The following is a 27,705-nucleotide window of genomic DNA, read 5'->3' as shown; positions in this document are numbered from 1 at the left end:
CATTTCAGTCACCTCAAGACAAGTTCAATATTATGAGGAGCTGTGATCATTTCTCAGCACACAAGATACCACTGTAAATTTTTGGAAATCACATTGCCACTGATCCTTGAAACACCTAAAGGATGTGTATTACGTTTACTGTTTTGATAGATTATGACCAACCAACATGACCTTCTGCAGACCACAGGTCAGAGAATTTCATCCTTGTCATGCCTTTTTCTCTTTCAGCAGTTTCTTCTTCATTAAAGACTATTGTGAAACAATGAAATCGTTCCAGAAAAGTGATATACTAACAGGCAGGTCTGAGGCATGCCAACAGCAGAAGCATCATCACATCTACAGGTCTGTTTTCGTTACATTCATTTCAAGAGACCATGCAGTTTGTAAAGGTACTGCAACATCTTCCTCTCTCTATTTTTGGAAATTCTGACTGCAAATGATTCAATAAAAGATTGTTGAATTCAGGGTTGTGGTCTTGAATTCAAGGAAATTCTAGTATACTAGTTCATATATTTCCATATTTATTTCCCTATTTTCCTTTGTCTTTTTTGTTTTTTAGCCTCTGAAATGTGATGAAAAGAATAATGTGTGTGTTTATTATCAAAAATCAGCAATGGAAGAAAGAACTGCTCACATTTTAATGGAAAATTTGTCATTTGTCTTGATATTTTAAACATTTTTTTCACAAATGCTGCTTTTCTGAGGATGTTTCTGTTCCCATTTTTCTATGGAGATATGTTGTTAATAATTTTTCTAATGAAATCAAGTTAATGTGGCTGATGATAGAATCAGACAGACAAATTCTGATCTTTTCTGTAATGACTGTATAGACTAATGAAATTTCTTGGATTTGCACTATGAGAACCGGGAGCAGCCTGTTTCCTGGTTCTTGCTGCTCACATGTGTGCCCTCTCAATATGGGGTGAACAAAGATTTAATCAACTATTAGACTCGGTGTTTTGGTCATCAAGTTGCCTGTTGTCCATCCATCCGTCTCCCCCACTTTAATCTGTTTAATTTGCTTTTGTTTTCTTTATTTTGTTTGTCTGATTTAATGACTTTTCTTCAAAGCTTCCCCCCCAGCTGCTATGAACTCTACGGAGGTATTGCAGTGAACACTTTCCTCTTTTTCAAAACTGAAGAAATAGATTAATGGGGTGAAAACTTCTGATTAAAAAATTGCTCTAGCCTTTCTTTTCCTAAACAGATTCACTCACCTGCATCTGCTAATAATAGTCCTGATTTTCCCATCATGCCTTATTACTATTCCACCTCTTCTTATCTTGTAGCCATGTAGGTTTTTCATGCTGAGAGGCGGGACTGCATGAGCATTGATACCAGTATGTGCAAGATAATTTTTTCACAAAAAAAACCCCAGACTTCATACAGAATTACTTGAGGAGTTGGAAGAAGGACAAATCTAAGTCTTGGATTATATTCCATAAACACAGGGACATTTCTTATTGTCTGTAATAGTCTTATTAAAAGCCTTGGGTTACCCATGTGACCAAGATTATATGACCAGTCCCTGAATATGTTAAACCGTCAGGGTACACCACATTTTACAATTTCAAACATACCACTGTGTACTTACAAAATATAAATTTTAAAAATACTAAACCCAACAGATAAAATGTATAAAATAGCTATTCAAAGAACAGCTTTTCAACTGTTTGACCTAAAAAATATCACGGTAAAAGACATCTACAAAACACACATTTTCACTATACATTTTTAATATAACCTGCTGGCTGCATGTTGCACATCCTGCGATAACACTTGCATTGAAATCAACACAATGAAATGTGACGTGTCAGATCAATGAAATGACCCGCACTTCTCCATGTGTAAATTGGAAAGGCATGCAGAAAGTTTATGCAGAAAGAATTGACAAAACAGATAAATTATATTGTTTGGGGTGTTCTTTTTCTGTCACTGATAACAAAAGAATTGGATGGGGCATAAAACAGTAGTATGTCTTTTTATTTCTTCATCATTTTCACATCTTGCAATAATCATTACCAGGATAAAAAAATAATAGAAAAGAGAAATATTTTTTTTAGGATTTTGTTTTGTAAAGGATTTTGGTTTTCTTTTTTCTACTTTTTTTCATAGCCATTTTGCACCTTATCCTTGTTTGCTGCTCTGTGGTTTTATTCTTTGGCTAAATAACATGGGAAAATATATTCCACATGTAAACACTGACTCTGTTTTCATCTGTTAAAATGAAATGGTAATTCCATTTAATCTATTAACCACATTTGCTTGCAATTATAAGACATCTATTGCATACTTTCTTGCCTCTAAAACAACTTCACAATCTGTTACCTTCCTTTTTCAGAAATCGAAGTGCTATAGTCATTCTTACTGTATGCTTACAATTCCTCAAAATATGAGCAGTGACATCACACTTCCAAAGAAAAGCTAATGATTTAATAGCCATTTTTAACTGCATATTGTTGTTGTTTTGAAACCTGATATTAAATGTACTTCTTCCTTGGAAGACTGAAAGAACACCACATAAATTAATCAAAGCATAGCAGCACATTGCTGCTTGAGGCCTTGAAAGCTATTCTATACATTCTGTGTACTTGAGAAACAACAAGTAATTAAATGGTTTGCTCCTTCAAACTAAGCTAGTCTTTAAAAAAAAATAAATCACGAACCCACAGCCCTCTCTCTCATAGCAGAGTCTTTTATGCCTGTGCACAAATACAGAACTAAACGTTTTAAAAAAAATACTCCTTCCTGGAGAAGGCACGTTGGGATTTAATATTTGCCCCCAACAACGGGTTCACTTGGCTAAGCATCACTGAGCATCAATGTGTAAATTGTGCGCTCTCATTCAGAGCCACTGCATTTCCACAATATAAGTGCATGAGACCACATGCTGGTATTCTCCACAAAAGTCACTTGTTATTTAAATCAGAACTACAAACCTGCTCCCTCACCTCCCCCTCTGCAGCCCCTAGAGGGGCATATTCTCATTAACATTCTTAATGTTAATTGGAATTACATGTGCACATCAAGAGGAGAATACACCTCCAGATGCGATATTTGCAAGCTTCATATTAAGCCAGGTTGTATTGAAATAAAACACATCATTGAGCATACAGTCCTATCCTGATATTGAACAGTAATATATGTGTTTATGTACAAAACTAGGTCTTACACACAGACAAAAATGAATTCAGCATGATACAACCATAGCCTCCATTACTGTAGGATCTGATCTTGCCGTTTCTCACTCATGTGAAAAATCCTACTGCCTACGAGGTACATATAGGCTTATGATCCAGCACATTTTTCTGTAATGGAAATTACTTGCAGATCTGAACAATTTCTAAATGGTGACAAGAGAGCATGACTTAGACTCACTTGTTCAGAAAAGAAGCTGTACAGTTCAGCACAAAAATTAATTTTTAAAAATTACAGGTCACCGCCCATGTTTTCTAGCCTCATAAAAATAATGAAATTTTGTTAATAAAAATCATCAGTTCTCAAAATACAACCTGCTCAGAAATAAACCTGCAAAAGTATAAAAAGCAGCCAACACCAAATGCACTTTCAAACATGCTTTAAAATTCACTATAGTTTTACAGTTTAAATTATGTGTACACTAATTTCCCTACAATTTCTCTCTGCAAAATGTAAATGCAGAGTATATTAGAAAGCAGTGCAATCTGAAATCTGGAAAGCCCAAACAGATTGGTTTAATCTTTGCAGAAAATCCATGCTGGAATAATATTTTCTTTACTGAGCCTTTCCACTTCCATGTAATGGGAATTTTCTATTGTTATTTTTAAGCAACTCACCTAACAAATCATAAGCATCTCCAGCAGAATTACATAAAAGCTCAGTCCCAGAAGAAAGGGACAGATTTGACTCAAAAGGCATAAACTGAGGTTTCATTCCTTTGAAGAAACTCTCCTAATTTTGGTAGAGAAACATACATTGAAATAATGTCAAATTCTACTAGAAATCCTAATAAATAAAACCATATGCTGCAGCATCTCAGCTAGAATTTGCCAAGGCTATAAAACAGATACATGCAAGTCAAGACAATATCAGGGAGAATGGGGTTGGAGCTGAGGAAAATATTCATTTAGTAATGATCTTTCTTCATGTAATGACATGCTAGGTTTAAGCCTCTGACATCTTGGAAGTGCTCATGTAAAATCTGATTTGCTTATTCTTCTTTGCTAGCAAAGATGGTCATCAAAGACAAGGCTTGTTTGGGAATAAGTAATGCAAGCATCATGTCTGTCTTGCTAATATTATAGGAACACAGAAGAGGTGTATACCAGAGTATTTTTAAAGAAGAAAAACCCAGTCCCCTCCCCACACTACAATAATATACTGAATGCCAGCTTTCGGGTATGTTGCAGTCACAAAAGCATAGAAATTAGAGAGAGAAAAAAAGAAAAAGAGAAGCCTTTCTAGGTCATCTATTCCATCCATCTGCTGGAGTAAGATCACTCCCTACTATACACATGCTAGAGCATTTCTCAGGCTGATTTTAAATGTCTTGTTTCCATCTGTTCAATTTGACCTTACCTATTTCATCTTGGGTAGTTAAAATGGCTGCTGTATAGTGCAATAATTCAGGGCAACATCTAAAAAATTTAAAAAAATCGGCACGCAAAAGTCCTCATCCTTAGTGCAGCTAATTTTGAAGATTTGTTTACCCACAAAAGATCAAACTGGACAAACAATGCCTATAAGACTGTGCTGTCTGCATGTGAAGCGTCACCTTTTACTGTATCATATGGATTAGATCCTGAGCTAATCAGTCAGATTCAGAGCTGAACTGCTTTGGGTCCATCTTACAATGCAAATATTGGGGGGTGGGGAATGTTCAGCTGAAGTCTTCTGTGGTTAATGAGTTGCCTTTTCCATTCTTATTAACTAAAATGCTTTAACCACTTTGGTTTTTTAAACTTAAACAATTATATTAGATGTAATCGTTATTTTATTAACATTTTTCTCCAAGGATATTTCTTTCTGATTATGAGTACTTTGCAATTTCAGACAGTATGATGGATGCTACTCTTCTATGACAAGAATTTTAACAGCCCTCCTTCAGCACTCAATGCACACCCAATTATGCGTCTGAGCTAGTAACCTTGAATTTATGTTGCCATGGCGACAAACTGGTCATGCATTATGGATTATCATTGAAATTCTACACCCCTACCTAGCATAATGAGAGTTGGGGACTTAATCAAATCAGCCATTCTGTGTGACACAAAGTGAAGAACTAGCTCTTATTGTTCAGCCTGGAGAAAGGAAGCAGGCCTGATGGAGTGGCAGCTGCAGTGCTGCAGCCTGATAGATTGCCCTTATATACATTTGTGAATGTATAGACAGATGGTTTTCAATGCCTGGAATTTCTGGCTTAGGAAGCAGCTGTTCGGGTAACCTCTGCCGTCTCACCTTGTTGTCATGGAGCGTTGCACCAAGACTGAGAATGCGGACGGGTACATTGCCAATCTGACTGAATTTACGCGGCATGGCACCCCTCTTTCATCCCGGAGCGGCAGGGCTGGGGGAGGCAGGGCGGAGGGGGAGCGCTCTTCGGGATGAAGCTGGGCGCTCAGGCACCCTCTGGCCCCTCTCCCACCCTGCCTGTGCGGAAGGGGACAGGCAAAATTGTGGTGAATTGGAACCCGGGGATTTGATCTAGTTTGCATCTCCTCCACTGGCTTGAAATCGCCGTGTGAGGTGCGTGCTATTCACACGCAGCTCAGGCATCAGTAAGTGCAGCCAGGTCTCAGGTTCCCCTACTGCATCTTGTCAGTGCCTGAGAGAGGACACCAGCTTTGCTGAGGTCAGGGCTCAGGAAGGTTCAGTGCCAGAACAAAAATCAAACCAAAAGGATATGAAAAATCAACCACCGTTACATACTTCTTACCTGCCAGACTCCTTTTCTGCCTTATCACTGAAATTTCCCTTCCTAGTCTGAGGTATTGCAGGAAGCTACAGAAACTACTAGAAGCTCATTTACTTCTTTTTCTTTAATAAAATAATAGAAAAACTGTAGCCATTTCTAGAAGAATTGGGCCATTATAAACATTTATAAAGCGTAAATCTGTTTAGTGTAAGTACCTGAGTATTTTGCTCTGCAACAAAAGGAAGCTGATCTATGTAACACTACTCATTTGTTCTTACGGTTAATTTTAATTATTATAACTGCAAGAGCATTATTTTTCTCCGCTTAGTTCTACATCCCTCAAAGCTTTAAAAGCTTTAAAGCTTCAAAGCTTCTGATTCCTCATAAGCGTGCTTCTACTAAAAGATCCTTATCTTTCCAAAATCTTGATTAGCCAATTATTTTGTGTCACCGTTATATTTTGGAAGCCTAGGTGTTGTTGCTGTAATATCGATTATTTACTTATTCATATGTATAAGGTGACCATCACCATGGTTTCTGCATAGAGAGCGATATATGTCTGTCAGCCCTGCCGGTACAGGGTCACTAGACCTGTGATTTCAAAACAAACAATATTCTCCCAGAACAAAACCTGATATGACAATAACATTTCAAATAAATACTTTATTTTAGATCTAACTGCTTTATTAACGTCACTTTTCTTTCTGCCAAACTGTGTTTGTGTTTTGATGTATAAAGTGTATAGCATGCATATATTATGAATTTTAATTTCCAGTGCATGTGCAGAAAATGAATATTCCAGCAGGCTTTTTAAAGAAATCAATATACAAGTTATCCAGGAGCCTTCAGTAACCACCTTTTATCTGTCTATCTCTCTGTCTATCTACCTATCTACCTAGCTACTCATTCATCTATCTGAAAGATCGGATGAACCTTTTTCAACATTAATTTACAGCGCCTGGAATTTCCTTGTGTGTGTAAATTTAAGCCAAATCCTTAAATCTGATGTTTATATCAACTTTTCATTACTTACATTAATTTTTTTATGGTTGAGTAGCTTTTATTGTGGGGGCATTTTGGAAAAGGATGTTACAGTTGAGTCTAGCAGAGTGAGCCAACAAAAATAATAGTGCATGCTCTAAATTAAAATGTATAGAGAAAAATAAGAAATAAAAGAGTACCAACATGGGCACAGGGAACTAAGTGCTGCCTTCTGTTTAAAAACATTCCACAATAAAGAAGAGAAAATGTTCAGAACCTACTTTCATTAGGTATTTTAAAGAAATAATTTTTAATAGGGTAGGCTAAATTCAAAAACAGTATAACAGGATGGTAAGGAAAATGACATTAGGCTAAGAATAAATGCTCAGGCCCAGTACCTGATTCATGATCAAATTGTATACCTCAGGGAATTAAGACGTATGTGAAATACTGTTCCTAATATTGACAGCAAGGAAAGAACTAGATTTAGAGCCTATTTTTGTAATCTTTATTTAGGTTAAATAGAAGGTTTTCAAGGAAATATTTTTGTTGATCTCAGTAAAATTATTATCAGGAGTAAATTTTTCTTTAGCATAACTTAAGCTCACAGAGAAGAATCTGAATATCAAAAAGTATTTAAAGTTTCTGAATTATAACATTGCCATTAGCAGGAAAAGCTGAAGAACACACTTCTGTGTTACTGTTGCTTTATTTTTATGCTAACTTGCACCAGGCATTAATAACAAACTGTAACTGGAAATAAGCCATAAGCATTTCCTTGGAAACTTTAACCCTGTTGGATTTAAAATACTGTCTCTTGACCTTTTTAATCAAAGATTCATACAGCCCTCCCCGCCCCCCAGTAATCAAGGATTAACTATTTCCTCGATAAAACAACTTTAAAATTACCATATTGTGGGGTGCAGACTGCATAATTTTTCTCTGGCAATTTGCAAAAAGGAGACAGAACTGTAAATTTTAGTTTACTACTTTTATTTTTCCCCCTAATGTTATTCATGCACTTTCTTGCAGGGGTAGTAACTTCGTATAAATGTATACTGGGCATATATACATATAAATGTATACTGGGGTGGGTTTTGCAGTCATTTTACAGCCTTCCTCCTGCTGCTGTATGGACCACCAGCAGCCACGTGGCTGCAGGCTGGGAGATGTCCCTGGTGTGTGAGCAGGGTGGCTGCAGGTCACCTCTGCGGTGCCTCATCTCCTTGGCTGCGGGTCTTCCCTCAACATAGCAAGCAGAAGAAAGGATACACTTCTCACGTAGCTCCTGCCCGCCTTACTGTGGTGACAGCCAAATTGTTACCATTTCGGGGACTCAAAATATAACTTCTTAAATTCTTAAACTTTGCAGGCTTTTTGAAGAGAGACTGGGGGAAAGCTGCATTTTAGTCACTTTGGAACAAGGAGGTCAGAGCTGAAGAGTTGTGTAGGGTAATACAGGATACAGGTAGTCTTGGAATTTCAAGGTTTAAGCAAAATACTGTTTCCACCATTTCTAAGAGGCCGTGACAGTGAGCATACCAGTAACTGTAGGTTTGCTTAAAGACACTACTTCAGTCTTAGTATGTAAGCCCTCCCGTTCTGCTTAAATTCACCCATTTTGCCACAAACAGTAGAGCCAGATGATATGTTTCCCTTCGCTGTGAAATGCATTTAATCACAAGAATTGAATGCTTGTGTAATGAGAATATTTTTATAATCCACTGTGCCAGCTTGCTCCCTTCCAGGACCTGACTGGTGTGCTCTGAAATCTTTTTACTGTCAAACTGAGATGTTTCATTTCTAACTGGAGCTCAGCTGATGAGAAACATCAGAGTTTGTGATAATCCTGACAGCAGGACTTCCACAAAAATATAATTAAAATTGTCTTCTTTTATGCATACATGTGTGCAAGACATTTAGGATGGTCACCCGAAAAGCCCACCCTCCCCATGCCTTGTGAAGGGTAATTTAAAAGCTAAGCATTTACTGGTGTAATTAAAACTGCTGCTAAGATTCTCTTTTATTACATTTTGCTTGGATATTTGCTCAAAACTGTGTACACTTAGGGTTCTGAAGGCACCAGGATGTCTAACTGGCCCTGGCCAGCCTCTCCCAGCTCTGTCCATGTGCCCAGGACCCTGCTGCAGCTGGCCTCGGAGGCATCAGTCCCTGCCCAGCAGCATCTGCTCCTTGGCCCTGCTGCTCCCCTCAGTTCAGCATTTACAGCAGCACAGAAAAGTAAAACTTTATTTTTTTTTTTTTCCCAGCCTACCAGAATTCTTTGATATCTGTATGAAGTTCTATGTTGCATATTTACTTGCTGTTCATTTATACGGTGGTACGGCAAATTGAGGCACATGAAATTGTGCATTGACATCATATACTTATTTGGGCATCCTGTGCATGGATGTGCGTGTATGCACATTTCGCTAATACATGAATGCTCTTTCGGACACTTTGCTTCTCCTGTGAATACTCAAACTTGCATTTTATATAAATATTTGGGACTTTTGTTCATCTTTTAAGGCAGTTGAGTGCTTAAGGTACAAATATATCTATGCAGTTACATACACAGTAAGATGCTCCAATAAAAGCAAGTGGACAAGGAAAAATTTAAAGAAGGAGATGCTGTTCCATGGCTTATCTGCCTGAGAGCTGGGCTCATGCCATGGGTGAATGCCTTTGCCTCCGTGGGGGTGGCCCGGCTAGCATGGCTGGCTCAGCTCCAGCCACCTCTGCTGATATACACCCACTCAGCTTTTGATCCAGAAGACCAAAAGCTGATTTTCAGAGAAAAGATATCAGATAGGAACTGGAGTGTTTGCAGCTTAGCAGGCAACCTCCAGAGGCAAGAGACTGGTCTTTGTAAAAAGCAAAAAGTAAGAAATGATTCTTTGCTAGTCAATTTGTGGCATACAAGTTTTCTGATACTAGAGTACGTGTGACAACTCAGATATCAGAATGCACATTGAACCAGCAGTATATGCAGACAAGCTGCTGCAGATTTAATGATGCTAACTGGGGTAGCTGAAAGTCTGCAATGATGCTGTGGAAAAGAGGCAGCTTGGGATGGTCATTTAATCTGGAAATAGCTTTAAAAAATGGAAGACATGTCCCTGAGGACAGTCTCAGCCAGATTAACCGCCTAAGGCAGAGTATTCTTTTACTTTAAAACTTGTAAGAGGAAGGCAGGCAGGACAAGCATGGGCACAGTCTGAGGCAAATGCTTTGCAATGAAAGATACAGTGAAGGCAGGCAAACAGTGTAAACAACTCTACTTTTTACTTTAAGTTCCTCATTTAATATTAGGAAAATCAGGCACAATTATTTGACTGTGGTTCTTTATTTAGCAGCTCTCCTTATGTTACTGAGTCTTTTGATTGAAAACCCCTACTTCAAGTATCATCAAATTTTTTATTCGTAAGTAAACTTTCTTCCAATGGAAAAAGGAGGAACTTTCAAAATCAATTCTAACTAGGCACAGATATAGAATCTAGCCCCTTTTAACACCAGAACATACCACTGTGTAATTCTCTGGCATATAAGTACACATAGATAAATACAGTGATGTTGTTAAGATTCAGTGTGTACAAAAAAGACCCATTGGCACACTAATAACAAATAAAGCTGAGTGGCGTTAAACATGTCATTTCTACCAGAGCTTGGCATGTGACATCCGTACACTTTTCTTTTCACAGTACGTCATTTAGCCCTTCTTCCCTGGCAAAGCCTCTCCCAAACAGATGTTAAGACAAATAGTAAGATACTTTTGTATCTTTGCGAAGTGTAAAGCAAGCATTAAGAAAATGAAAATTACATAGACTGTAGAATAAGAATTACATGGTAGACTAGATTCTAACATCAGATTTATACAAAAGCATTATTGTTTCATGTGAATAGGCAACTAAATATGTTGATGCAATGAATGAACAAATGTAGATACTGGACTTCTTTTATACACTCTCACTCCTACCTCACCATATATGTAACATGATACAATAAAAGCTTTCATTTTGTATACAATGAGGGAGCTTAAATAAGCAGGCCAGTTTTTTCTTATGGAAAACTGTCACCAAGATAAAGTTTGGAAACAGATACACAGAGCTTTTCTTGGGGAAATAAAGAAGGTTGGGGGGAAGATCTGTGAGAGACGCTTTTTCTTTTTCTGAGTAAAATAAATGAGAATTTCTCTCAGATACAAACATACTAAGTGTCTCTTCTTCCCATAGATAGTGATTTCCTATAGGAACAGGTAAAAAGAAATAACACAAACATTGTCCTAGTTACACAATTAAGTGTTTCAAAAAATTTGTAGAGATAAGCCTTTGTAGCGAGAAGGAGGATTTCCTGGTGTTGCAGTGCTCAGAAACTGGCTGAGTTCTTTACTGAGGCAAAACTCACCCTGAAGAGCTGGATGATGGGCAGTCCTCTATTTACAGGCACTGGGAGACTAAGGGAATAAGGAGTCAATCGTCCTCGTGTTCTAGTTACTTACACTGCAAAGCACAGCTCTAGACAACCTGGGAAAGGGCTCCTGAGTGCTAAGAAGGTGCAGTGGAAAACTCTTCCCCAATTTGCTGGCAGCATTATGAAGTATGTGGAATACTTAGTGATGAGGAGACATAAGATCCAACCACTCACAAAACACAAGAGAGAAAGGAGACTACAGACTTCGCCCCCAACATGCAAGTTAGTGCAAGAGCTGGCCAGCAAAATGATGGTGTCACATATATAGCATTCATGGCAGTGAATCCAGCAAGTCAAAAATCTGGATTCAGATTTTACTCTCATTTGTATGAATAATGTGAAGAAGGTCCATTCGGAACAGCCCCACATTATAGAAATATTTGGACTAGCTCGAATTTTAATTATGTCCTGCTTAAACCTGTCCTGCTTAGGCACATTTTTTTTGAAGGCACAGTGATCCATAGGAACATATAGTTCCCTCAACAGGGTTACAAAATACAACTTGGCGCTTTATAAACCTACAGAGCAAGCTTAACACTGCTGAAAATACCTCAGACTTGCTGCCGGACCACAGTGCTTGAACACCATGAGCATGTGGGCTATGAGATGCAAAGCAGGTTTAAAGAGCACATGCACAGCTATTGCATTGAAGTCCCACAGAAATTTTAGAACTTCTGAACAAGGATAAGACTAATACATAGGACAAAATCCTGGCTGTAATTCCTCAGAATTTTCCCAGCATCCATCTCTGGGGGGAAAGTGGGCACTTGTCTAGAAAAAACACAGTCAAGCATCTTACTTCTCTAGCCAGTAAGTCAGTCAGGTTTTATGGGGCTTTCCTTAAGTGAAGAAGCATTAAGTGTTTGAATATTTTATGCTTTTATGTAATAAATGTGATAAAATAAATAATCCATAAAAGGAAAGAGTGAAGTTTGAGAAATATCGTGCTAACCTTTCTTGCAAACAAGTTGTCTGTGACTTGGCTCCCAAGTGGTGCCTCTGCCTGGGTGATGGGTATCTGCCTCCTTCATCAACAGCAGCAGCTCAAGTGCAGGGATCTGGAGCACATCATGTGTAAGCCTGGCCTAGAGGGATGCCCACAGGTAGGAAGGGCTGACCCAGACCTCACTATCTTAAGCTTTAGGCTGCTTTTTCTAACTTCTAGGTGGAGCAGTATTTGTATTTCACAACAGCTGCCTACCCTACATAAATAAACCTCTCCATTTCACACCCAGTTGTCCCCTGGGAGGGGGGAGGAACCACAGGCCTTGGTGGAAGTGGCTCGTGGCAGGTTCAGGTAAGGACTCTATAAAAAAGATTAAGCAGACAAGAGGTCCAGGAGCTATCTGCTCTCTCAAGGAGAGAGGCACACGTTTACATGCCATATTTTCTTCCTGAGTTCTATTTTTAAAAGTAAGTATCAGAACCATGGGATTTCTTGTTTCCTTCCAAATATGAAATGTAGCACATAAAAAACCACAGGTCTTTAAACAAGACATTTCGTTTGCACACTTTAGTTAATTGCTACTTATCCTGTCCTGTGAGGAAAAATGTCATTTTACAGCCTCTTTCCACAGTGTTTAACTTTGATACAAATATGTGCAGTCCTCATGTTAGATTTTTTTTTTTTCCTTAAACAGAAACAGTTGGCTGGAGCATAACTTAAATTGATTTTTTAAAAGATATAATATAACATTATCTGCTATTATACAGTAAGAGAATTGGCTTGTGTCTGCTGCCTTATGTTCTTTAGATCAGGACCATCTTACTGCCTCAGTGAGTCTATTTCGCTGTGTGACCTGTTTAACTGTAATCATACCTTGGAGTCTTTGATTACAGTAAAAGCTGATGCCATGGTGAAATTCCCTTTAATATTTACATTGTGAGACCTGTTGAAATGATGCAATGTCCTTCTTATCTGAAGTGCATTACCTCAGTGTGTCTGTGAATCACCGTCATTAGAGCTGCATGAGTTCATGCTCAAAAAGGAATAAAAACCATTACCTGTTCTGGAAATGGGGGGAAAAGCACTGTTAATAGCAATTCTTATTTTATTCAGGGTACATGACGTTTCTGTCCTTGTTCTGCTTTTCTTTTCACTTAAGGTATTTAATAGTTGAGAATAAAACTGCTGACGAGGCAATGGGTGGACAGAGATTTTTGGTGTACACTGCTGTTTTTCTGTAAGATATTATTCAAAATAATCTGTTCAGGGGGGAGTTTTTAGTATATTCCTCCCCCTCCTCCTGCCCCCGCCCCGCTGTTTCTTTCTTATCAAAATTGCTTAGAACGCTTTATCTGTCTGATGTCTGGATGTGCAGGATATGCTTTCTATGGGTAGTATCTTACTAAAAGGCAAGAGGGGACAGCAAGAAAATAGTAACATTTGTTATGTTACAGGAGTGCCACTAATAATTCTAGTTATATCTATGCTGGGGTTTGTACTGAAATAAGAATTTAATTTTTTGTGGCACTTAACATAAATTGTTTGGTTTATAATATATTATTTGGGGTAACAGCATACAAATATAATTTAAACTACAAATTACATTTTGTCGTATATGTCTTGGTAGAATTTTAAGTCCATATTATTTTAGATGGCCTTTCTGGAGGGAAAAAAAAAAAAGTAGTAACCCTTCAGTATTATAGGTCTCCTTTCAAAGTATCACAGCTTTTGTTGTCCTTTCCACTTGTCCCATCACCCAAGAGCATAAAAAAACCCAAACCTTGTACATTCTTCTGAGATGAACACCATATTATATATAGAAAGGCTTCCTTTGTGAATCATTGGTTGAAACAAATTTTATACCCACATTTAAATTCGTTGTTACTGCTTACTGTAGATGAGCCCAGGAAAGGAAGTGTATGTTATACTTTATGTGAGCCCTGAAATGCTCTTGCCAATGCAAACTGTATGAATAGCTCTAAATTGTTCTCTCACATTGATCAAGATAACAAGAACCACTTTTCTCCTTGAAACATTTTGATGAGATTTTGTTTCTTCTAATCTACATTTTTCTTCATATTTTTCACTTCGATTATCAGTTTTGCTAACATCCTGGAGTTTTGGTTTTCAAAAGTATTAGAGCTTCAGAATTTCTCTGAAAATGAGAATTTTTCAAAAGCATTGCTATTATTGTCAATTTTTCAGTTAATAAAAAAATTCTAATATAACAATATTTTGTCAGAATTTATATGACAATGTTGTACAGTCAATGTATTTGCATAAGCCAGAATGTTAAGAGCTAGATGTGGTCATCAATATCACTCAGTTTCAAATCTGGATTTCATACAGACACTATGATTATTGTATGTTTAATATATTCTGAAACAATTTAAAAGATTTTTTTAAAAAAGCAATCAAAAAAATTCTTTTGGCTATAATGTCTAGACATAGGTTTTGATTCAAGTGTAGTTTTTCTCAAAATCAAGTTACAGCCGATTGAACTGGGTACCTCAACATTTGCTGTTTGACATTATCACATGTAATCTCATTCACATTACTGTGAGACTGATAATGTCACTTGCCTGGAATGGCTGGTAATGTAGTGGAAATCCAATGAAACTACTTGTGAAAGCTGTTCAGGGAGAGAAAACTGCACTGGCAGTGTGTATAAAACACCATACATACTCAATATGTATACACATGCTTGCATACAGAGATATGTTTACCTTTATTGAGTTTTGCATCAGTTCTGATGCTATCGTGATTTTTTTTTTCCTACTAAAGACACAAAGTGAAATATGAAAATGCAACCATCCAAGCAAGAAAAATTATTGTGTGAGGTATGCACTTCTTAAAAATGGGGTTACATGCACTTGGAAAAAGGCAGAAAATGTACGTAGACACTACTTATATTCACTTCACCTCCTCCCTCCTCCCAAAAAAGTGATCAGACAGCTAATACTGTAAGAATACAACCTTCTAGGCTGACCAGTATTTTACTTCACATCTATTTATGTCTGTAACTCACTTATCTGTCATATTCAGATGTGATCTTCTAGGGGCAGAAACCATCTTTTTGCTTTATATTTGAATAGAGCATGTTATATTGGAGCTGTGCTCTGTGGTAAGATCTCTGTGTACTGATACATAAAAATAATATCATTACAAGGCATTTTGAAGCTAACAAGATAAAAAATGGCATTATGAATGCTCTAGACTTCTTGGCAATGAATGGTTATTGATACAGGTTCAGACAGCCATGCTCCAGCTCTTTAGCATTTTATCTAGGAAGTACCGCAGCAAGAGCAGCTTTCTAGAGCCATCTCTTTAGAGGAAAGGAGAATCTGATGCCAACAGACCTTTAAAAAAGTCTAAGGGACAGATACTGAATCCCTCAGTCCCGTTACACAGTACTGGATTTTACATCTGATCTTATTTCTTCTGCTAGAAATGAGATCTCACTGCTGGCAGTGTATGTGTCTTGTGAACTTGTCTAGAAAGAGGAAAGAACCACGTCCTGAGCTGGATGGACTGTCGGTATCGTTGTGTGCACCAAGGCACTAGAAAACACTGTAACTTGCTTGCCTAACTGACCATACAGAAAATCCAAAGAAATGTTCTAGGGAAAGGGGTGATTTGCTTCAAAACATTATGGTACAAAAAGCTGTTAAGACACAGTTCTCTTGATATACTTCCCCAGTGTATTAGCACAGATACCAGTTCATTCACATGGAGCTTGAATAAACTGGAAGAAACTTCTGGGAAAGTTTTCAAAGAGTTAAGTTAGGCTTTTTGCTCTTGCTTCAGGAAGCTGTATTATTCATTTCAGGGTCTTAATAAATCAGGTATTTAAACTTGGTCATGCTATATAAACATGATATGAGAGAAAGTAATTACTTATTATAATATAGTCTAGCTAAAATTAGACACTGATCCTTCAGTATCTATTTAGCATAGGCCATTAATTTTTAAGAACTGTTTTCAGCTTGATGTTGAATGGCAATAAGAAGAAAATGTCACTTCCAGAACAAGTATTACAAATGTAAGGCCATCTATTTAATACTTGGAGAGTTTCATATCTTCTGAGTGTAAATGTTATATAAACTCCGCAATGGTGACAGAAAACAAGACACTGTATTGCTCTTTTTCATTCAAGAAAACTGCAGTACAATGACTCTGAAGTGCTTACCTAAGTAAATCAGAGAGGCAAAAGAGATAAGTGCTATTTGCAAAAATCCCTTGGGTAGAAAAATGTTAATTTTTAATTTAGGAATTTGAAAATTTTTTATAACCTTAGTGTTTGGAAAGACTGTTTAAAGGTGACAGCACTGTACAATATCAACCGGCTAGAGTATCTACCTGGAAAGTGGGAAAGGAGCATAAGAACAAGCTGAACCTGAAAATGTTTTCCTGACTGGATTTCCACGGGCAAAAGGCAGCTGGATCATTCACCACACATACTGGGCAGAGCTATTCTCTGTAAAGGGAATTGTTTCTGACTCCACAATCACTGAAGAACTGAAGGTAATCCTGCCTCTTTGCGTTCTTTGATCAGCTACCATTAGGTATAATTGTAGATATAGAGTATGCAATTGCCTGCTTTGGAAAATGCCACAGCTCCTCTCTGGAAAAAGAAAGAAAGAAAGAAAGAAAGAGTGAAAGGAAGGAAGGAAGGAAGGAAGGAAACAACCCAATCTTACAGGCTCATTTGGGAACTGTCGGAGGGTGTGTTAGCCCAGGAAGGGTACATGAGTTAATTTCAAATTACCCAACTGAACACAATTTGATAAAGAAACATGAAATGGCAACATCCCTAAAGCAGTGCTTCTTTCCCAAGAAGAAATCCATGCTGTCAAATTGGAATTAATTCTTAAGACAGACAGAAAGTATCCTCATGGCAGTGATGGGAAAAGAGATACAACATGTTGGGAAATTGGTCATGCGCTACACCAGGAAGAGTTCAAATCACCCAAGAACAAAGGGAGTTGCAAAGATCCAGGAAAGTCTTTTTATCTTTAGTGAAGTTTGTGAAAACACCATTCTGCTAGTGTCACGGTCTTGTTCTTATCCCCTCCAAGACAGTGAAGATTCCTTCTAAGCTTACATTTGTGCTTACATTTTTGCAGTGGAAGCCAAGAGTGCTCAGCATGACCGAGGACAGAGTCCATGGTAGGAAAAGTGTCAGGGATGTACTTGTACCCTAGGCTGTCCTGAGTTTGATGCAAAAGAAATCCACATTTGTGTGCCAACGTGCAGCCATGCTGCATTCTAGTGGATCTCTGTATTGCTACAGCTCGGGTACCAGGTTGGTGGGACATTCTGGAGAGACCTTTCCTGCTAGGTAGACATGAATGCTCTACAACAGACCACAGTCTTTAGCTTTTCAGAATGGAAGGACCATTGATCTGCCTAACACCCTCCTGGCTGTGAGTTATTCTGAAAGTTACTGAAGGCATGATAATCAGGAATGGGTGATGCTGTACCATTAACAGGCATATAGGAATGGCACATCTGACTCAGGAAAACATATAGCTCTTTATTGTTGCTCTTCCCCCAGAAGACACTGGATATTTTTCATGTGTCTTGTTGCCTGAAATAAGCTCCTCTGAAACAAAATAGAAAGACAAGCAGAAAGAAATTGTACTATACCTAGTCTTGGTATTGAAGAAACTGTCTAAATAGCCTTATTTTCTATGTTCAATCAGAAAAAAAAAAATATTTCTACAGCTTAAATTTCCTTATCAGTATCTAGTTCATTGATAAAAAGAGCTGAAAAAAGTAAAAAAGATCACTTTGCCAGGGAAAATGAATGTTCAGGTACTTCTACCTTCCACACTGGGAGCTGTGATAGAAGAAAGTGTTGTTCCATGGTGCTTTTGAGCCTTGTCTGACTCCCGCTTCCCTCAGCTCTGCTCCACCCTCCTATACTATTAGCAGCTTAAGCAGTGGAGAGCTTGACATACCTCGGGAAAGGGGCCGAGCACCCCCACCGACACCACTTTCTACAGTCACAAGTTCACGAGCATTGCTAGAGTTTCAGACTGAGACCCAAATGTCCGTGGGACTTAAAAACAATTTCCCTGTCTGCCTTTGCCGGCTGCTCCCACTCGTTGATTTATGCTCATGATGCTCGAAGCTGCGGCATAAGTCTGGTTATGTAATAGAAACTTGATAATAGAGAAAGTCAATACGGCAGGGCAATAGGGCTGAAATTACACACTAGCACTACGTTATATTAACCCTTTCACAGTTCACCCCAGCTGCTTCCTGCAGACAAGTTGTCTGAATTTAGGGAGAGGAGTTTCTCACTCCTTGTAGCAGCACTGGATTGACCCCTCTTTCCTCTGTCTTACTGGAGCCAAACAGAATAATTTTCTAGAAACATTTTGAAACAAAAAGATCATTATATCTTTGCTTCAGGTAATTATATAATGAAAAATGACCAATTATTTGACATCAGGCAGAATATCTATAGAAATATATTAAGTTAGTTAAACAAACCTAGATAATTCATACCATCAAAGTGTTTCCAGCTTGGGCAGGTTTTCTGAGGGAAAGCTTCTTTGTCAGTTTGCTTGTTTGCTTGTTTGATTTTTGTGGCACTTTTTTAATTTCTTAGCCACAATTTCACAGCTGAGCCCTGGGCTGTGTGAAAGCAGGAGGTTTGGCAGGTCCACAGATGAACTTCTGACAGCTACAGTCTGCATCATTCCTCATTTTAAGCAATAAAGAAAACTTAAGGTTGTAGTTCTTTAAAGCATTCGTACATGAAACTTCCACTTTATGCTCTCATAATCTGATTCCTGCTGTTATTAGAAACCCCATTGTTATTAGAAACTCATTTATCACAGATCTTTATATTCATGGCTTCATTATTTGAAGTCCTGATGGTGATACAATTTCAGTTTTTCTTTTTACTTGACTGAAGCTAGGGGATTTGCATATTTGATATCTGGGATTTAGGGAGAAACATGGAGATGAATATGAATAAAATCATTATCTGTTCTTCAAGGTGAGCTTTGCTTCTCATGAATATAAGTAAAATACTTTTGATTTTATATGCATAAATTCTTTATAAAATTCTGTTAATAACATGATCTTTCTGTTACTCAGCATAAGATGACTTGAATCATCAATAACTGAAATATATGTGAAAGACATTAAAAGAGTTGATATAAAGCAATATTTCATTAGTGTCCCAAGAGCAGTATTATGAAATATGAAGCTAACACCGTTATAAAAACTTGTCTGGAAACCATTACTTGAAGATTGGAAGAAGTCTAAAAATCCCACTTTGTCCAGGTGCTCCTGAAGTTGCTTAGCAACTGCCTCCTTAATCACCTTCTCCAAAAAGGAAGGTTTGACAGAGGGTAGTAATTAGACGGTTACTTGAGGAGGGTCAGGACCTCAGCATACTGTAGCCAGGATGTCATTTTGCCCTTCAAAAAGAGGTGTTAATGAAATGCCCATCCACTGGGAAAGTGCTTCCTCACTGACTTTCATAAACCCTGTGGTTTCTTCACTGGAGTTCTTTGTCTGCTCCTGGGACAAGGCACTGTCAAAATCAGCCCTAGGTGTGCTCATGACCTCTTGTTCTGACATCCCTGGTTGCTGGTTGATAGCTTCAGATATGAATGATTTTGCCCAACCACATTATGAAGATGAATTCCTAATTTCCTGTTTCAGAAGAAAGGAACTGACAGGGGACATGACTCTCCTCATTAACTTTGCCTAGCGGCTCTAAACTGTGTGCATCACAAACATAAATAACTACTCAGACAGGAATTTTGAGTAAAAGAATTGTAATGAAGTACATAAGGAAAGTGTGATTATTTTGGAGGTTGACACTTTGGGAAAGAGTTCCCTGTCATCACAATAAATTCCAAACTGTAATTTTACTAATGAAAATACAATATGGTCTTTGATCCCACGAACATTAAAAAATATTACTGAAGTCCTCTTTAATAGTTGGAGAAATCTGAGGCAAAGGGGACACTGAATTCCTCGGCTTTATCTGTCTCCCTTGGCACTGAACCATCCTTCCCGTTCAGCAACAGTTCCACATTCCCCTTATTCAGTCTTTTACTACTAATATACGAGCCCTTCTCTTTGTGTAACTATCAAGTCTCAGGTCCAGCTGAGCTTTGACTTTGCTAACACCTCCCTACACATCCAGGCAATGTTTCTGAATCCCTCCTATGCACTATGTCCTTCCTCTTACCTCTTGCCTTTTTGCACTGCATCTCACTTTTTTTTCAGGTCTAGGAAAGGACACCAAGCTAGTCTGACAAAGTTAATTTTAGCAATGTACTAAATGTCTGCTCATTAAAGAGTCTTTTAAAAATTATTCTTCTTATTGTTTGCTTGCTTGTTTGTTTTTAAATAATCAGTTACCTTACAAGTAATTAATTGATTCCTGTCAGTTTTGTAAAAAAAAATGGCCCTAGCAGTATGTTATGTATTGTATTTTCCTACCATGGCATGTTCATTCTTGTCCTTGTGCGTATGTACCTGCAGTGACTGCTGTTGTATATTCCTTTATCTCTTTTCATCTTGTTAAAAAAACTGAGTTACTTTTTAATAAGCAGATTCTTGTTCATGGTGGTTTTTTTCTTTGTTCCACTTCTGCTAAAGGCAGCATATAAGCTTTGAAAAATGGTTTATTTATTTATCTATTTATTACTTGCAAATTAACATTTATCTCTGAGTCACTCATAACGTTTGAGAGGTTCTCCTTTCTTGAGTTTTAAATGTACTAAAGAATCAGCTCTGTTATATGTATACTGGAAGGGCTTTCAGAATATTCCAGAATATTACTGGTTCACCTTCAGACATTAGCAAAGGCATTTTCCAGTCTACTTGAGGCCTTAAACTTCCTTACTTTTCTCATGTTGCAATTTTATTTGTACATTATCCCTCTCTCAGCCTTTAACATTTCATTTCATTTAAACAAATACATATTTGCAAAATGTTTTTATGTTCTAGGTAAGAAATGCATTTTTACCTTGAGCAGCATTATAGTGGAAGCTAGAATATTTGTAACAGTGTGCAAAGTAAGGCCCTAATTTGAGAAAACTGAAGCAAAACATGCTTTGCAAAGTTGGATCTTCTTGCATTTTTTACAATTAGCACGTGTGTTTTTGCTGGTTGATCAAATCTAGCAAATAATAAAAGTAGCTGACAGATTTTAAACCACCTTTTTTTGTTGTAAAATACCCCTCACGTTTAAACTCCTTCCCACTATCCCAGGCAAATGAATGATCTGATCTCAAACAGGTGTAAACCCAAAAGTTTCAAAATAGACCTGCAACGTACCCTTTATTACCATTATTTTTACTATTTCAACCTCCTCCTTTCCTCATTCTTGACTGTAAAACCCCTTGGAGCAGATAAGCATTGGCAAGAGGATTAGTTCTCCTCTGTTTGAGAAAGGTTGTTCTGTGGCAAAGTCAGAGCTACAGCCGGTGCCTTGAGAAGCTTGGCCAGCATGCAATCAAAAGCCTTGAAGTTATTTCGCAAGAGTGCTTCTACAACCTTGATCACAACCATGATTCTCAAAATATATGAAGGGAAATGATGTTTACTGAGTAAAAAAAAAAAAAAAAAAAAAAAAGGTGAATGTTTCAATGCTTTGTGTGATTTAGGATATAATTGTTTACATTAAATTAAAAAGCCCTCTATATGCATTGGTGTATCACTGCACAGCATTAACTTATTTAATGTGTTCAATTAAATGTAATCAAAATGCCAGTTCAATTAATCAACGGAGGGAATAGTATGTACTCTAATCAGAGTTCTTTACAGAAAATGTTTCTTGTTGAGGCTGTTAGTCAGGATATTTTGAATGGAGGTTGATTTTGTAGTTTTGGAGAGTAAGAGAATTTGTTGATATATGAAAATCATTTTATGTCTCTTTTGGTTTTCTCTTTTTGTTATATTTCCTGCTATCTGGAAATGCTGTATTCCTTTATTTCGGAATTTTGAAAAATTGATTTCATTTTTGCCTGGGAAAGTATTAAGCTTATGAGAGGGTCTTATGAATTTGAAGCTGGGGGAGGCACAAAGCAGAAGAACAAACTCCACTGGGAATGTTTTATCTATCCACCAGCTAATCATTAAGAAAATATTCAAAGAAATCAAGTAAACAGCTCTCAATTAATTTCTTTTCTGTCCTTTCAAGCACTGAAGATCCTTTAAGTGCATTGCAAGGATTGCGGTAGTAGGTTATGGCTGACAGTTCCTTCTGGGCGTAAGGATTTATGGCTAGTTAAGAGAAAAATAAATGGGGAAGAGGAGCTGGGTATTCATCATCTACCCAACCTCATCAGAAAAAATACAGACAGCTATTTTCTTATGCATCCTTCCTCCTCTCTGTGTGTCCCTTAAAATGGCAGATAGTATCATTTTTCCTGGAACTTGATGGGTTTTCCAGCACCTGCTGGAGACAGAGGAGTTTCCTATGAATGACCACAGTCATTTGCAAAACTCAGGTAGTTTGCAGACTGTATTGTGGGGGTGTTTTCTGTCTGTTCTTCAGGGAACGTGGCCAGCTGGATCTGACATTTTCACATATAAGCCTTGTGCATTGGATAATTCAGCATTGCATCAGGAGCACCCTTACCTATCATAAAGAAATCTTATGTGGATAAGGATCATTCACTCATTCCTACTGGCTAGGACATGATACTCAGAAATGGCAGGTACCTGAGTCAAGGTGGGGTTTCCATTTTTAAATTCAACATTTCAAAGGTGCCTAAAGCGCACAAGGTTACCCACTGCAATTCTCACCCCACAGAGGTACTTGGGCTGTTTGCACGGCTCAGAGAAGAGGATGAGGTAAAGGCCTTCAGACACATCTCTGGAGGCATTTTGTTCTCTACATTGACTGAATGCCAGAGTATCTGAAATAGGTGTCCTGATCTGCCTTGTTGATATTACTCATTCATTGGGGTATTTAACTTCATCTCCCACCATTAAAAATACGGCCTTGAATCCCCTAGTCTTAGACACTTTATTTTGGAGTTGGATCGGTCTTAAAGGATTTAGGAACTAGTACATAGTAGACTACAAGCATGTTGTTTTTCTTCATTCCTGTCTTCATTAAGACCATCAGTAGGCAGAGCTACCAGCTTCAGGAGGTGATCATTCATGATAATAATTTAATCAAGACATACACAAAACTCTTCAGGCTAAAAATGTAAAATTTGCCTTTTATTACCCCTGTTCTTCAAAGTATGAGATACTGTATACCTATACAGTTTTGTTAACAATTGTAAGGGATTTTGTTGGGTAACATGTTTACCAGTAATAATTAATAATAGATAATAATTTTGATTATGAATATGATAATATTTTTCAAGTTAGAATTAATTCCCCAGAAACACTGGGAGTACTGTAATTACACACTTTGATAAACATTTTGCAATGAGTATCTGTGAAACTTCGGAGGTCTTGTATTTTCTATTGCATTATTATTTAATTTCATTTGTGGCAAAGCAGTATATTCTAATTATCTGAACTAATCTCTTTCACACAGAAAATTGATCTTGAAACATATGTCCCTTATATTTTATTTGTATATAAGACTCACCAAACCCAACATTTTCATATAAGTTTAAGGGTTATTTTTTTGGGATACAAGTTGGTTTGCAGTATCCTAGAAAAAAAATTACCAGTGGATCAGTTGCTTTTTATTAAATAGTTGCACGCTGAGACTATACATGTATTATATAAAGAGAATATGCATATAAGACACTACTGAGTAACTGACTGACAACTTATGAGTGCATAATGTTGTCTGCTCTCTTGTGACTTTTTATGTGTCCATAGGCTTATTCAAAGGAACATTTAACGGCATGATTAACTTTATATGTGCCTGTAATCCAGTGAAGTTAATGAAATCAAATATGGATGGAAATTCACTGTGTTCAAGCACAGAAAACTAAATGCAATGGTTAAGGAAGTTACTGCTGACTTATTGGAAGTAGTACAGCAGAAGTGAAGTGTGAAAACAGCTAAATGAAAAAGTTATACAAAGTTAAAAAAGAAGAAGAAAAAAGAAGACAGTCCAGTGTTGCAGACTTAAGGAAAAGGCAACAAAGAGCAATGCATATTGTGCTCACCTCTTTAAAATTCCTTAGCTCTTAACAGCAGAACTATATGCTCCACACCATCTGCCAGCTGTGAACAGAAAGAAAATCACACATACAGGTACTGTAAAGTACAGTCTAATTAGTGTACTAAAGCTTAATATATTTGAGAATTTTTTTTTAAATATAAAAACAATTATAATAGAACAAATCTATTCCCAAGACAATATAATGAAGAGGCTTATGCTTCTGTAATGAAATGTTTCATTATTCTGCATCATGCCTTACTGAATATATTATATAGTCTCATGTACAGCAATTAAAATGGTAATATGCAGGAGCAGACATACAGAATCTGAATCACTATAGAGTACTGAGCAGACTACCAAGACTTACTTTTCCACGGATGTGTCACTCTGAGATGTGAGTTTCTTGACCTTTGTTACCTTATATAGGTAACAACAACAAGCAGCCAAACTTTCTCAATACAGCCAACAGGAATTGTTCCAAATTAAAGAAAAGGATATTTAGCAAACCCTTACATGTATAAACAAAGGTATTATTTTCCAGCACTTACACCATCCACTCTACAAGCCTGAGGAGCGAGCTGTAAAGCCACAAGGAAAAGCAAGGAAACAGCAATGATGCAGAACAGCTTTGGAAAGCACTAAATTCTCTTGCACAACTTTCATGCACAAAAGCATGGCTTTGAAGGATTGACTTCTTTCATTTGGCTGTTCAGGCATCATGATAAATCCCGTGGGATGATTCAGACCATTCGGGAGCCAGACAACAGGGACCTCAAGGAGGAGGGCTGTGGCTGGGCAGGATTCAGTCTCCACTTTAAGCACCACTATCCACTCATTTTTTTAGGAGATCACCAGGATCAACAGTTCTCCTTTTGTATGGACATCCAGTGCAGTGTTTCTGAAACTTTTTGAGAAACAACTTTCCCCTGAACATCTGTGTTATCCTTTAAGTTCAGTTCCTTAAGAGTGGAAAACCCCAGCTATAATTACTGTAAAGAAATGGTTGCTCCTAGTCTCTTGTTTGAGATTAAATGTACCCTTGCTCTCAATTAAAGACAGCTAGTGACTACCACAGTCTGCAGCACATGGCTAGAAACAGCAGCAGAAAGCCACTTGGACTTGAGATGTTGAAGGTCTTTTCCAACCTAAGTGATTCCAAGAGTAAGCGAGAAGGACCACAGGTGTGGTGCCCAGTGGTTAGGTCCTCAGGCAGCGCAAGGCTCGCCTTGGTTTCACTTCAGTGTTTCTGTTTTATTTGCAAGCAAAAAGCGTAAATACTCCAAGGACCCATAACCAGAAACATACCCCAGAGTACCATATTGTGAAATCCGCATTAGGGACATGCTGTAAAACCCCTAACAAGCAGTTCTAGAGGAAAGCCTTTCCAATGGAGAATCGCTTGATCCCAAGAGAAGAGCAACGGTCCTGTTTCCTGGAGCTGATTTTTAATAACCACTTCAGGAACAGACCAAATTGCCTTTACAACTATTACTATAAAGTTTTTTGGGTTTGGAACTTAGTCATAAAATTTAGACAATTTTGGCAGCTCTGCTGAGGTGAAGGAACTACATTTTGAGTGTTGTTGCATGTGGCTTAGGTCTCTAAAATAAATGGTCTAAATTGTTTTCTGCATGTTGTGCTCTCTTGGTGCCACGAGATACAGTAGCGTATCAGCTGAGATGACAGAGCACACATTGCATACTGCTCCTGTTGAAGCATTTGCTTTGGAATTTTATCTTGTCTGCATGAGGAGTCATAGCAGCACAGCAGTGCAAAATACGATGTATTTTAAACAACTCTCACCAAGCTGGTAATGCAACAGTAGGATTACCATAACTATTTGCAAAATACACTATATGAGCAACCTTCTGATTACTCCAAAAGCAACAAAGAACACTGTGTATTATAAGCCATAATAAGTATCTTATGGCCCCAGTGACCAATACAAGACTGAAGCCACTGAAAGAATAAATGAAACACATTCATACCCATAATTAAAATAAAAGACTACCACTGTTTTGTTATAGGCCCAGTGCTTGTAAAGTCAGTCACGGTTCTCCTGACAGCCACCTCTGGGAAATACCATGTGGCCATGCCACCTTGTTCTTGTTGGCATATAACATGCTTTGCTCTGAGTTAATTTTCTTTTACTTTCCTTTTTTAAGTACCCTAAACATGTACATTCGAATGTCAATATATCCTTGATTCTGTTATAGAGAATAACCTGGACAGGGTTTGAGACTTTTCAGCTGCTCATGCTTGCCATACTTGCCAGCTGCCCCAGAACAAAACAGATTCCCATAAATTATTTATTTTGCCTTCACTACTAATCACTGCAAATCAATTTTTGTGCGAAAATTTTGTTCCAAATTGGAACAAAATTTTAAAGGTATAACAAATTCCTTGTCATTACACTCTGGGGAAACATAATCTTTTAACTTTTTGCAAGTACAAACCATCAATGATTTGATTAATTCGCTAAGATTTTTTTTTAGTCTGTTACTTGATATTATAAGCATTTCCTAGAGAACTGCTGGGGAAAGAGGCAGAGAGAGAAAAGTGTTGTAGAAATATATATAGAGGGACCACTTCTCATTCCCAAAGTTAGGCAATGATGCAGCAGCAGCTGTGGGTGTCTTACAGTGTCAGGGCCAACAGGACAGAGACAGTGAGATGAAAATAGGACTGAGATAGAGAGGGAACACAGGCGATTTGAATGACCTTGATGAAAGGTGTCTGGGAAGGACACAAGCTGAGATCACACAGAGGTGGTGGGAAGACACAGGTATTCAGAGAGAAATAAAAGGACTTGGGAAAGATGAGTGTAGATTGTCATGGAAGTTTTCCCTCTGTGAAGTGTATGTTTTCCATGTCGGCAGTTCCCTCCTACTGCCAGATCTATTCCCTCATCCACTGTCTTTACACTTCATGCAAACATAGCACTGTATATATGCACAATCCTGTGGCTTTGCTAAGAAGGCAGTTCTGTTTCAGTAGCTTTTCATAAGCTTTACTTAAGAAAGATATTTTCTTCTTTTCCTAAAAAGTATAGCAACCTGGTTACAACAATAGCAAAGTCAAACCTTCCTTCAAGGAAATTATCAGGATGTAGACTTCTTCAGAAGACTTTTGAAATATGTCACTCTTAAGAATACTAGTAAAAAAATCTCCACACATTCTGTAAATTAAAAAATTATAGTAGACATTAAGATCTATTTTCAGAAAGAAAACCTCAGCTTGTTTGAGGTTTTGCTGTTGGTCTGAGTTCTGTTGTGTTTGTGGAATTTGGTATAGATC

General features: G+C 37.6%; 1 long non-coding RNA gene across 1 annotated transcript in view; it reads right to left on the bottom strand.

The window, feature by feature from the left end:
* Positions 1–27,705, bottom strand: part of LOC308064465 — a 53,696-nt gene that overhangs the window by 5,021 nt on the left and 20,970 nt on the right. Inside the window, exon 1 of the long non-coding RNA XR_013928394.1 lies at positions 12,297–27,705. This exon is cut by the window's right edge and continues 20,970 nt beyond it. This is a non-coding gene — a long non-coding RNA (uncharacterized lncRNA). The remainder of the gene's footprint in view (positions 1–12,296) is intronic.

This window comes from Falco punctatus (assembly GCF_963210335.1).
Source record: "Falco punctatus genome assembly, chromosome: 5".
Classification (NCBI taxonomy): domain Eukaryota; kingdom Metazoa; phylum Chordata; class Aves; order Falconiformes; family Falconidae; genus Falco; species Falco punctatus.
The sequence above is the reverse complement of the archived record's forward strand: the minus strand, read 5'-3'. Positions and strand labels throughout refer to the sequence as shown.